Source organism: Cupressus sempervirens, chromosome 9 (genome assembly GCF_028749045.1).
Source record: "Cupressus sempervirens isolate cs-2001-9-10 chromosome 9, ASM2874904v1, whole genome shotgun sequence".
NCBI lineage: Eukaryota > Viridiplantae > Streptophyta > Pinopsida > Cupressales > Cupressaceae > Cupressus > Cupressus sempervirens.
The window spans coordinates 807,725,463-807,736,250 of record NC_143126.1 but is presented as its reverse complement, the minus strand read 5'-3'; the positions used below and the strand labels follow the sequence as shown (position 1 = coordinate 807,736,250).

At 30.6% G+C, this 10,788-nt stretch overlaps 1 pseudogene across 1 annotated transcript in view; it reads right to left on the bottom strand.

The window, feature by feature from the left end:
• Positions 1 to 7,388: 7,388 nt before the first annotated feature.
• The window catches only part of LOC149541159 (protochlorophyllide-dependent translocon component 52, chloroplastic-like), a 154,905-nt pseudogene continuing 151,505 nt past the window's right edge, over positions 7,389 to 10,788 (bottom strand). Inside the window, exon 7 of the transcript XR_016356484.1 lies at positions 7,389 to 7,862. The product of XR_016356484.1 is annotated as a protochlorophyllide-dependent translocon component 52, chloroplastic-like (transcript). The remainder of the gene's footprint in view (positions 7,863 to 10,788) is intronic.

The following is a 10,788-nucleotide window of genomic DNA, read 5'->3' as shown; positions in this document are numbered from 1 at the left end:
TTTTATTACTTGATTTCGCCTAGTCATTTCCTTAAGTAAAATAGTTTGAAGAATGACTTAGATGGATTCTATTTTCATAGCATAATTTCACAGTCTCCATTGAAGAAAAGTATGTAGCATTGTCCATGACCAACTTCAATGGGACACCAAATCTCACAAGGTTGTTCTCCTTAATAAATTCACATATGACTTTAGAGGTGGTTCTCTTGGTAGGCTTTTCTTTCACCCACTTAGTAAAGTAGTCTCTAGCAATTATAATGCATAAATGACTAGAAAAGGAGGGGGGATTGATTGGACCAATAAAATTGATTCCCCACTACTGGAAGGGACCTTCTATTACTTCTAGCTTCAAAGGTAAGGTGGTGAATTGGTGTTTACTAGAAAACATCTTACACTTGTCACATTGAGCTACCCACTTATAGAAATCTTTGAACATACTAGACCAGTAATAGCACTGCCTCAAAATTTTATAAGTTGTTACTGAAGAAGAGAACTATCCACCACAAGCTTCATCATGAAATGCTTGGAGCAACCTCTCTTGCTGAGGCTTATCTAAAGGATTTGAGGAAATATTCAAATCAAACCCACAAAGCCCTCAAATACCTGCATGTAGAAAACCTATCATAGAGAAGAAAAAGACAAGAAGTGGCAAGGGTTTTCTTTGAAAAACATGCAAATTGTATATTTAGAGAAAGAAGAGATTATGAATTACAAAGAGATCAATCCTTATAAAAGGATATCAAAACCCGAAAAGGGTAACCTAAAGGTAAAAGATATATAATAATTACTAATTAATTATTAAATAGAGAAAGAAAAAAATGCATAAAGTGAAATCTTAAGAAGGGAGAAAAGGTAATTTAATAAATGAAATGAAATTAACCTTTTTCTTTAACACCTCTCCTTAAGATGAGCAACAATTCAATTACAAACAATGTAGAAAGAGCAAGGAAACTACAATGCAATGCTGAAAGCAAACTTGAGTCCCAACAACAAGGCTTGATGAGGTACCCAATCACAACCAAATCTCTATGAAATAAAGAAATAGAGAAAACCCGGTGGGAAAAATCTACCCCAAAAAGAGATAGCTAAAAAACTAGTGAAGGACTATAGAAGTTTGCAACTAGAAGAATGTTCCAAAAAATAGGAACAAAGCGAGATCATGAAGAAAACCATTGAAGCATGAAGAAGTCACAAACTTTGTCAAAAGGAAATTGTTGATCTATAGAACCTCCTCTGAAATAGAACCTGACTAGGTAGAGAAGACTATAATTTGCATTGAATTAGGAGGCAAACAAAGGCAAACAATTGAACTCAAAAATATAGATGACATTAAACACCAAAGCCTACAAAGTTGACCAATTGAACTAAGGAAGGCTACAACCAAAGTAGGAATGAAAAGAAGAGTGTCTATATGGTACATGATCTATCTCACCAAAATGCATAGGTATCCACCCACAACAATTGCCTACTACACATGATCAAATATTGAATATATAGCTCACTCCAAAAAACTAAGCATGAGAAACAACAAGAATCCCCCCTAATGTAAAAAAGGGTGAGATGGAAAGGAACTAAAAAAGTGGGCCAAAAGAACTACATGTTGAGGAACCATGATCAAGATGCACAAAAGAGTACATAAGTGTATACTGAAGTGATCAATCTCAAACACATCATGAGGCTAATGTCATGGAAGAGACACTCACTGGACAAAGGAAGATAGCAAACAAAGGCAAACATCAACCCCCCATGGCACTTTATCAAAGTAGTGCATGTACAATAGGGCACAAGACATAATGAATCCCAAGAATACAATAATCTGTATGAGTGTCCTTAGATCACACTACTCGAATCAGAAGGCAAAACAAGGCAAACAACTAAAATGAAAGTATAGATGCAATACGACACTTTATCTTAGTGCATTTGCATAAAAAAAATGCTTACCAATGATATTAACAATGATAAAAAAGGGCAAAGAGCTGACACAACAAATAGTACAACCCAAAAGAATTGATCTCATGCCATGAAAATAATCCCCAGACACGAAACACCCAAGATATCCACCATAGTGCAATAAATCAAAAAACATGATAGAAAGAGCATGGAGCAGAATCTAAAGGAAATTATACCATTTCTGAAAAGAGGAGAAACCAACTTTCCAAAAATATAACATTTTCAAAAAATAGAGATGGGATGCTCAAGATATGCCCTCCAGAGTGAAAAACTAAACATCTGGTTTTGACTACCAAAACAGGCAACCAAACTACATCAAAACCAAAAAACACCTACAACAGGATTTGCGAAAATATGAAAATCAAATCCACAAAGCCCTTGAATACCTGCATGTAGAAAACATGTCATAGAGAAGAAAAAGACAAGAAGAGGCAAGGGTTTGCTTTGAAAAACATGCAAATTGTATATTTAGATGAAGAAGAGATTATGAATTACAAAGAGATCAATCCTTATAAAAGGAGATCAAAACCCAAAAAGGGTAACCTAAAGGTAAAAGCTATTTAATAATTACTAATTAATTATTAAATAGAGAAAGCAAAAAACATATAAAGCGAAATCTTAAGAAGGGAGAAAAGGTAATTTAATAAATTAAATTAAATTATCATTTTCTTCTAACATTATCCACACACCTTAGGAAGGTTCCATCAATTGCCCTTTTATGAAAATGATCATCATAAATAACTTACATGCTTGACTTAGTCCTGAGCTCTCTTCTTTGCTTGTATGTCAATCCATTAGGACACTCTCCATAAGTAAGGAAATAAGAAATATTTGAAAACCAAGGATCTTGGAGGCTTACCATAAAAAATCTTGAGGTTTCTTCTTCTTTACTTGCCTCTTGGTTTTTCGCAATTTCTCTACATAAATCAATACCTTAGACTAGTTTTTTTGGCTTTAACTCAATGCCATATTCCTAGACATTGGCTATACAAGATCCTCTGGTATTGCATCCTATCTCTTGTTAAGTCAAGATACTCTTGACTACTGAATCGGGAATGTGCACAATAGAAAATGAATGCAAGACATAGAATCTAAATTTTTTAAGGGATCTTACTACAACATAAGCATGCTTCTCCATCCGAGAGTACCTCATTTCATGCTCCTTAAGAGGGGTGCTCATGAAAACAATAGGTTCTTGAATAAATTCTTTGTTTTCTTGCATGAGTATGACAGATAATGTACGGGCTAATGCATAGTAGTACAAAATAAACTCTTTGGCATATCTAGATGAACTGGGACATGAGCTTTGGCTATGTTAGCTTTGATTTTGTCAAAAGCCTTCCTTATAGAGTCATTCCACTTGAATTTCTGACTTCCCTTCATCATGTCAATTATACACTTGGTTATTTCAAAGAGATCAAGAAAAAAATAGCTCAAGAAATTTACCTGACCAAAGAAGGACTTAATTCCATATTTTCTTGATGTTAATTGAGCTACTGGATAGCTTTGACACGTTTAGGATCAATCTTAATGCCTTCTTAAGACATTATGTGACCCAACAACTTGCCCACTATAACACATAAGATATATTTCTTGGGGTTAAGGGAGATTCCATGTCTCGTACATCTCATCAACACTTTCTCACCTTCTCCAAGTTCTTCAAATGAATTTCTCTTTTCTTAGAGAGGATTGTTAAATCATCCAAACAAATGACAATAATATTGTCCTTTAAATCTACAAAGGATGAATTCATGGCTCTCTGAAATGTAGTTCCAACACTAATTAGTCCAAAGGGCATGTTCTTATAAGCAAAGGTTCCCTAAGGAGTGGTGAACGTTTTTTTTAAAATTGATCATCTAGATCTACTTCAATTTGATTGAAGCTTGAGAAACCATCCAACATGGACATTATTTCAGATTCTACAATTGTCTATAGTAAATGATCCATGTTAGGGAGAGCATAGTTGTCTTTAAGAGAAGCTTGATTCAAATTGCTAAAGTCAACACATATTTTGATCTCCCCACTCTTTTTTCGGACAAGGACAATATTATCTATCTAAGTTGAATGGTATATAGGATATATGATCCTTTCTTCTAACATCTTATGTATTTATCTAAAAATGGCATTTGAGATCATTGGGTTGTAGTTGTGTTTCTTTTGTCTAAAAGGGATTGTATCATGCTTAAGGGGAAGCTTATGTTTAAACTCAACATTTTTAAAAGTATTTAAATCCTCATACCCCAAAGAAAAAACATATTGATATTCAGAAAGAAACCCTTTAGCCCTTGTTCTTTCTTCATCAAAACAACTACTACCAATATTAATCATTTTAGGCTTAAACTCGGTGCCTATATTCATTCCCTCAAAATCTTGAGAGGTTCCACCTTTCCTACCTCTTTCTTTTCTAATATATTCATCATGTCTATTAAAAATTTTTTCTAAAGAGATTAGATGCCTAGGAATTTTGTTACCTTTTAGTTCCTCAACACCAAGCTCCAAATCTTTCTTGTTATTAGGGGAGAAGTATTAGGAAGGGCTTTCACTTCTTTCAAAGTAACAGTCAGTAAAAGGCTCAGTTCCTTCTAGGAAACATTGGATCTACTTATCATTGGTGAAGACTTGCTATGATTCAACATTGTTAGACACATTATGTCTGAATAGGACTTCAACCTTATATTCTTTGTCTTTGAATTCTAGATGAGGTAGCATAAGGGATGAGGAGGCAGCTAACATATCTAGTCTTACATATTTCTCCCTTGGAACAACTTGTATAGAGAAGGCATCAAGGTCTTCTATTTTATCCCAAACTCTGTTCCTATAGTTCTAAAGTCTTGGGTTCTTCATAGTCTATTGACTTCGAACTTGCCTTACTCTTAGTTCTACATCGCCTTGGACTTTTAGGATTTTCACACCTCTTTTTTTGGCAGCAATAATACCCAATAGTAACACCTCATACTCTATAGTATTATTTTTATTTCTACAATAAAATTTGAATGTTTATATAAATCACATTATGCATATTGAGACCACTAAATATTTAAACTAAGAAAACACTTTAACAAAAAGTAAAATTTTTACTTCTTTTCCTTCATTTTGTTCAAAATTCATTATCCACATAAATATAAATCCTCATTCAAATTAAAAGATACCTTATAGATTTTTCCTAAAATAAAATAAAAGAATGTAATAATTATGTAAATATTAAATCTACACTTAATCATATGAATGTTATATTAAAAGTTATACTTAGCTAATATATAATGCTATAAATATTCACAAGAATGTGAATCTCAATTTTTAAAAAAAGAATAGATAATATATCTAAACTATTTATGGTATCAAACACTTCTAATCTTGAAAGCCTAAATAAAATATAATATTGTTGATGATCTCCATGTTGTGTTGACTATTAGTGTCAAACACTTAGTCATTTCCTAGGTAGAGTTGGTCAGTCATCACTTTAACCAAGGAATTCAATGAAGGCTGAAAGATGTAAGACTTGTTTGCATTTTAGTTTGAGTCGAGTAATTCTTAGGTTATGGACTGAGTGACAATTTATGTTGAGTAAGGATAAAAGATGCCAAGTGAAGTGAAGTCAGTTTATGTCGAGTGAGAGAGTTACTACCGAGCGTACAAAATCCAAGGGACAACATGAATATTAGTTGTGATTGAGTGTCAGGGTAATCAAGTGTTAGGTAAACTAGTTTTGACATAGGTGTTTTTGATGGCACAAACACTTCTTTAAGCTATTTTAGCCGACTTCTACACTTAATTTACAAATTGTAAAGACAAATAAGAACGTAATTATGCATTTTGTTAGAGGACATCAATCCCTAGAAAGGTAGAGTAATCAATCAAAAAATTGGAAGGACTAAGTGGAAAAAGGGAGAGCTCTAGATTGTTGATCATGATCTAGAACCTTCTCTAATTATTTATTTAAGAAGGGTTCAAGCCCTAAATCCATATGTTTTTCATGTCTATGTAAGAAGGATTAGGAGAGATCGAAGAGATAAGTGTATGAGTGAAGGAAGGATATGTTTGATGATAAGAAGTAGAGATCAAATAGAGAAACCTAACAATGAAGGGAAGAATAGAGTATATCAGTTAAGGAGATTCAATCAAATAAGGAAAGAGAAGATCTATAGCCTAGCATTAGAGTGTTAACCAAAGGATCATGTATTGAGATATTCTAACAAGTGAATTGAGATAAATCTCTTAATAGAGTGGTTTTAATAGACCTATTTAAATCTCCTAATAGAGTGCTTACTTAGTTGTGGTTTTTAAATCCTTTAACCAAGGTAGATTGAATAAATCTTGTAAGCTCCTAACAAGGTCTAACAAGGTAGACCCCTTAGAGGGTAGATCACCAAAAGTTGTCAAACATTATACCCTTAACATGCACACTTTATTGTTTCAGTAGTGAAGATTTGTGGGTGTCATCCCCACTCTAGTTTTACCTTCACTTTGCAAGGTTTCTTGGCAACCAAATCATCTGTGTTATGTGTTTCCATTTACTTTCATGATTATGGACGTGTTGCACACTTAGATCTATTACAATTTATGGTTATATGATTAATGATTTAAGATATGAGATGGATTAGAGGTGAATAAATTTGTTTTTTTATTTGTCTTAAGAAATTTAAGGTTTTTGTAGATCGTGATTCACCCCCCTCTCATTATCTTAGTTTCCCATTAAGACTTCCAATAATTGTATCATTTCCTTTTAACGTTGTCAACATGCTCAAATATTTTATGAATATTATATATAAATTATAAATTTACCATGATACATTATACTAACCAATGTAAATATAAAGTCCCATTCAATTTTATAGTAGGAAAAAATTAAACATTTTTATGACATTAACTTAAGGAAAAACTATTGTTCTTTACATCTACATATTTTATATTTAGATTTAGTTTAAAATCCAACAATTATCTTATTTTCTTTATTTATTACATTATAGGTAAATTAAAAATGTAATTCAATGCTCAACACAACATACTTTAAACATAACAAGGCTATCAAATGTTCCTAAAAATAAATGTAAGTCTTAGTTATTAGCAATGATTAATATTGCATGTTTAATAGACTTTATATGTTACCTTACTATCTGGAACAAACATTATTAAAAATCACATTGAACTCACAAATAAATTTCTCAAATCTTGTTATAATCCTATAATGATTATTATCTTTTAATAAATGAAGTAAATACTAACAACTTATAGATATTTTTTATTTTTCTTTTAATTACCACTATAATAAAATGCTTCTAAGACATCAAATTGAGGGAATTTTAATTTGGAAGTTGCTTGAAAAAGAAAAGAAAAAGAGAAACATAAGTTGGTATCTAATGCACTTGTTATTGATGAATTAAATACTAATTTAATCTCGATATTAATCCTACCTAATTGGTAGTAGATAAAATATTACATAATTTAAATATACATGATATCTTTATTTCACCAAAATAAGTATAATAAATGTACAAGTAACATTTGAAATAGTGATATAAACAATTAGACAAGTATTTAATTGTAAATAAATATAAACTCTTTGATCATGCAAATTCCACCTCATCCTTTTAGATCTAGGTAAGTATTTTAGCCTTTACAAGGTCCTTGTTGACTATATATTTTACTTTACAAGTGCATGATTATAGTCATGAAAATAAAAAGTCTTGCAAATGAAATTTGATAGCCATCGCGATATCAAGCATGAAGCTAATGCAATTCCAACCAATACTACATTCCAAACATTTAATGTTGATGATGCTTGTTTAGTAGTTGCTTTAACTCCAAGTATTGCAATACACAAGATGGGTAATTCTTGTGTAATGATTTCAAGAACCTTGAATACTCTTAGTGCACCTCTACAACTACGACATTTCATTACATGAGATTGATATCTGCAAAATACAAAAAATTTACATGAATTAATAAATTTATCTAGGAAAATATTATTAAGTATTTTAGGAAAAAACTAAATGAAAAAAAAAAATCCATACCAAATTATTTTTATTATTAATGAATAATAACATTAGTCAAAATGATTTATTATTTAAGTACACATATTATAATTTAAAGACATGCTTAATGGTTCAATAACACCTAGAATCAAGGATTTTTCCTAATGGTTAAATAATGTGGATATATACAATTTAAGTAAATAACTAAAAATAGTTGAAGCATGGTTATCGTAGCACCAAACTATCAACCTATCAATTCTTGATACAACCACTAGATTTGTAGAATATATTAGATGCAATTAGTCCCTTACCATGAACCTTAAGGGGAGCGTTGACCATTTTTCTAAATATCTCCCTCTCAGTGTTTTCCAAGGAGACTTAAACTTGTGACCAAGCTCTAGTTATATCATTTGTTATAAATATGGTTGTTGTTGCACCAAAAGTTCAACCTATCAATGCCTGATACAATTACTAAACTTATAGAATCCACAACATGCAAATATTGCCTTGTCACAAACCTTGAGAGGAGTGCAAACCATTTTTCCAACAAAAACTTGTTCTCAATCATCTTTTAACATTATTACCTTTGAATTGGAATATACATATTTAAAAAAACTTGAATGATATAAAAGAGACATTTCTCAAATTTATTGTGGCATGTAAATTTATAATGATAAAAAATACTTTTTTTTTGTATTTCTAATTTAGTTTTGTGCCCATTTTGAGACAATGTATACTTATACATGATGAAAATGGTGTCAACCTATATGTAATTACAAACATGCTTATGCATGCTTATTGATATATCTTGATTCTATATGTATATGTTGTCTTATATATTTTATCCATGTTTTGTTTATTCACTAATTCCTTGGTTAACTTTTTCTAACATTAAAAATTTCCTTATCTCATCCCAAGTAAAGTATGCAATCATAGGACCATCCTCATTTTAAATATCAATGTTTAGTTGATTATACCCCATTTCATTTTACCATAGATTTTACTATATCTATGTTCATGTGATCTAATTTCATGTTGTAGAAAAATATTATTTTCAATTATTCTAAAATCAAGTGATCTCCCATTCATTCTAGAGAACTGAAAAGAGAAAATTCATTGATATTTTTATTTAAAATAATTAATAAATTAGATTTGTATTCATGTATATTATAATTGATGATTTAGTAAAAGTTGATAATTCAACATGTTAATATGATTTGAAACTAAGAAAAAAGTGAGTTATTACTAAGTGAAAAATAGAAAATATGTACTAGCTTCTTCTTATCATGATAAATTAGACAATATATCTTTTGGTTGTATTAGGGTCAAAATTTATATGATGTATAAGGCAAAGTTCATGTGTGTAAACTTATTTAACAATAATAAATTAGATCTTGATTGATTGAATTTATTCAAAAGGAAAAGAAATGAATATTTAAATTCTACACCTTATATATTCAATTATTATAACTATTTGTAGATCCCAACATGTACATATGTGCTCATTTATTGCTTTGATTCCCAAAATTCTAGAACCTCTCTCTTTGCAATTTTAGGCAAAGAATACTTTGTAACACAATAAATATATAATCCTCTCTAAAGTCCCAAGTCAATAAACTTAAGCCTTTTCTTGATAACATGATAATATTAAACCAAAATGGCTTTGTCCTTAGTAGAAAATCATTGATTACTATCTATAAATATTTCCACTCTATGGAGAAGGGAAGACTCTTGAGGATGACCCTTATGTTAGATATCTTTAAACCCTGTGATAGGGTTGAATGTGACTTCCTTTTTAGAGTACTTGAAAGATTTGTTTTTTTAAATCAAAAATTGATTATGTTGATTGAATATTGTGTGACCATGGTTTGATACTCAATTCTTGGCACTAGAACCTTTAGGGGATTCTTTAATGTTCTTAGAGTTATTATATATTGAGACCTATTATCCCCCTTTAATTTATTATAATACTAGAGGTCCTAGGAAGAAATAACCTATGTATGATAATTGAGTTCAGAAACTTCAAGGGAGTCGTATTGCATCAAATTTTGAATGGTGTACAATCCTTTTTGGTATTACTTCTATGATGGAATCTAAAAGTTGGAAATGCCTTCTCAATCAATATACCTCTATGTTAGGGTAGATACTCAATTATACTAAAAGAAAAGTTTATTTTTTCTACATGCTCAACTCCCTACACGATAAAGTAAAGGAAATTCTTTGTTTCCAAATTGTTTTTCATCTTGATGCCCACCTTAGGTTGTCTGTCATAGCCAAAATGTTGAAAAGGTTGAATAACTAAGAGGGAGGGAGAATAAATTTAATTAGACTAATAGCATTAATTGTAGGTAATTTGATAAAATCTTAAACCAATCAGAAATTCATAATACATAAGAACATGAAAGAAAAATAAAATCAACAAAATCAACACTAGAATTTATATGAAAACTCAAAATTCGAAAAACCACGAAGAAACTAATTCTCTTGAAATGAACACCACTTATGTTGATTTTACAAAGGGAACCCTATCCATTTTCGTTCTATTGGTTGGCTCTTTACAGGTTGGACTAACTGTTGAATCTTGGGTATTTTGTTTTGTCATTAATGTCAATTATAATCAAAATATGTGTTCACATGCAAATTCAGATTATGTTCATTGCTCATCACACATTTACAAGTTGAAAAATTCTATTGTCACTCAACAATAGCTATGTTGGTTTTTAGATATGAATAGTTAAAGGAATCATTTTTCTAATTCATATAAGAGATTATTACGTGTAGAACTGATTTATATCAAAGCATTGAACCATTTAAAGTGTTTTGTGGATGATTTAATGATTTTCTTAGAAGTTGATTTCCATGGTGT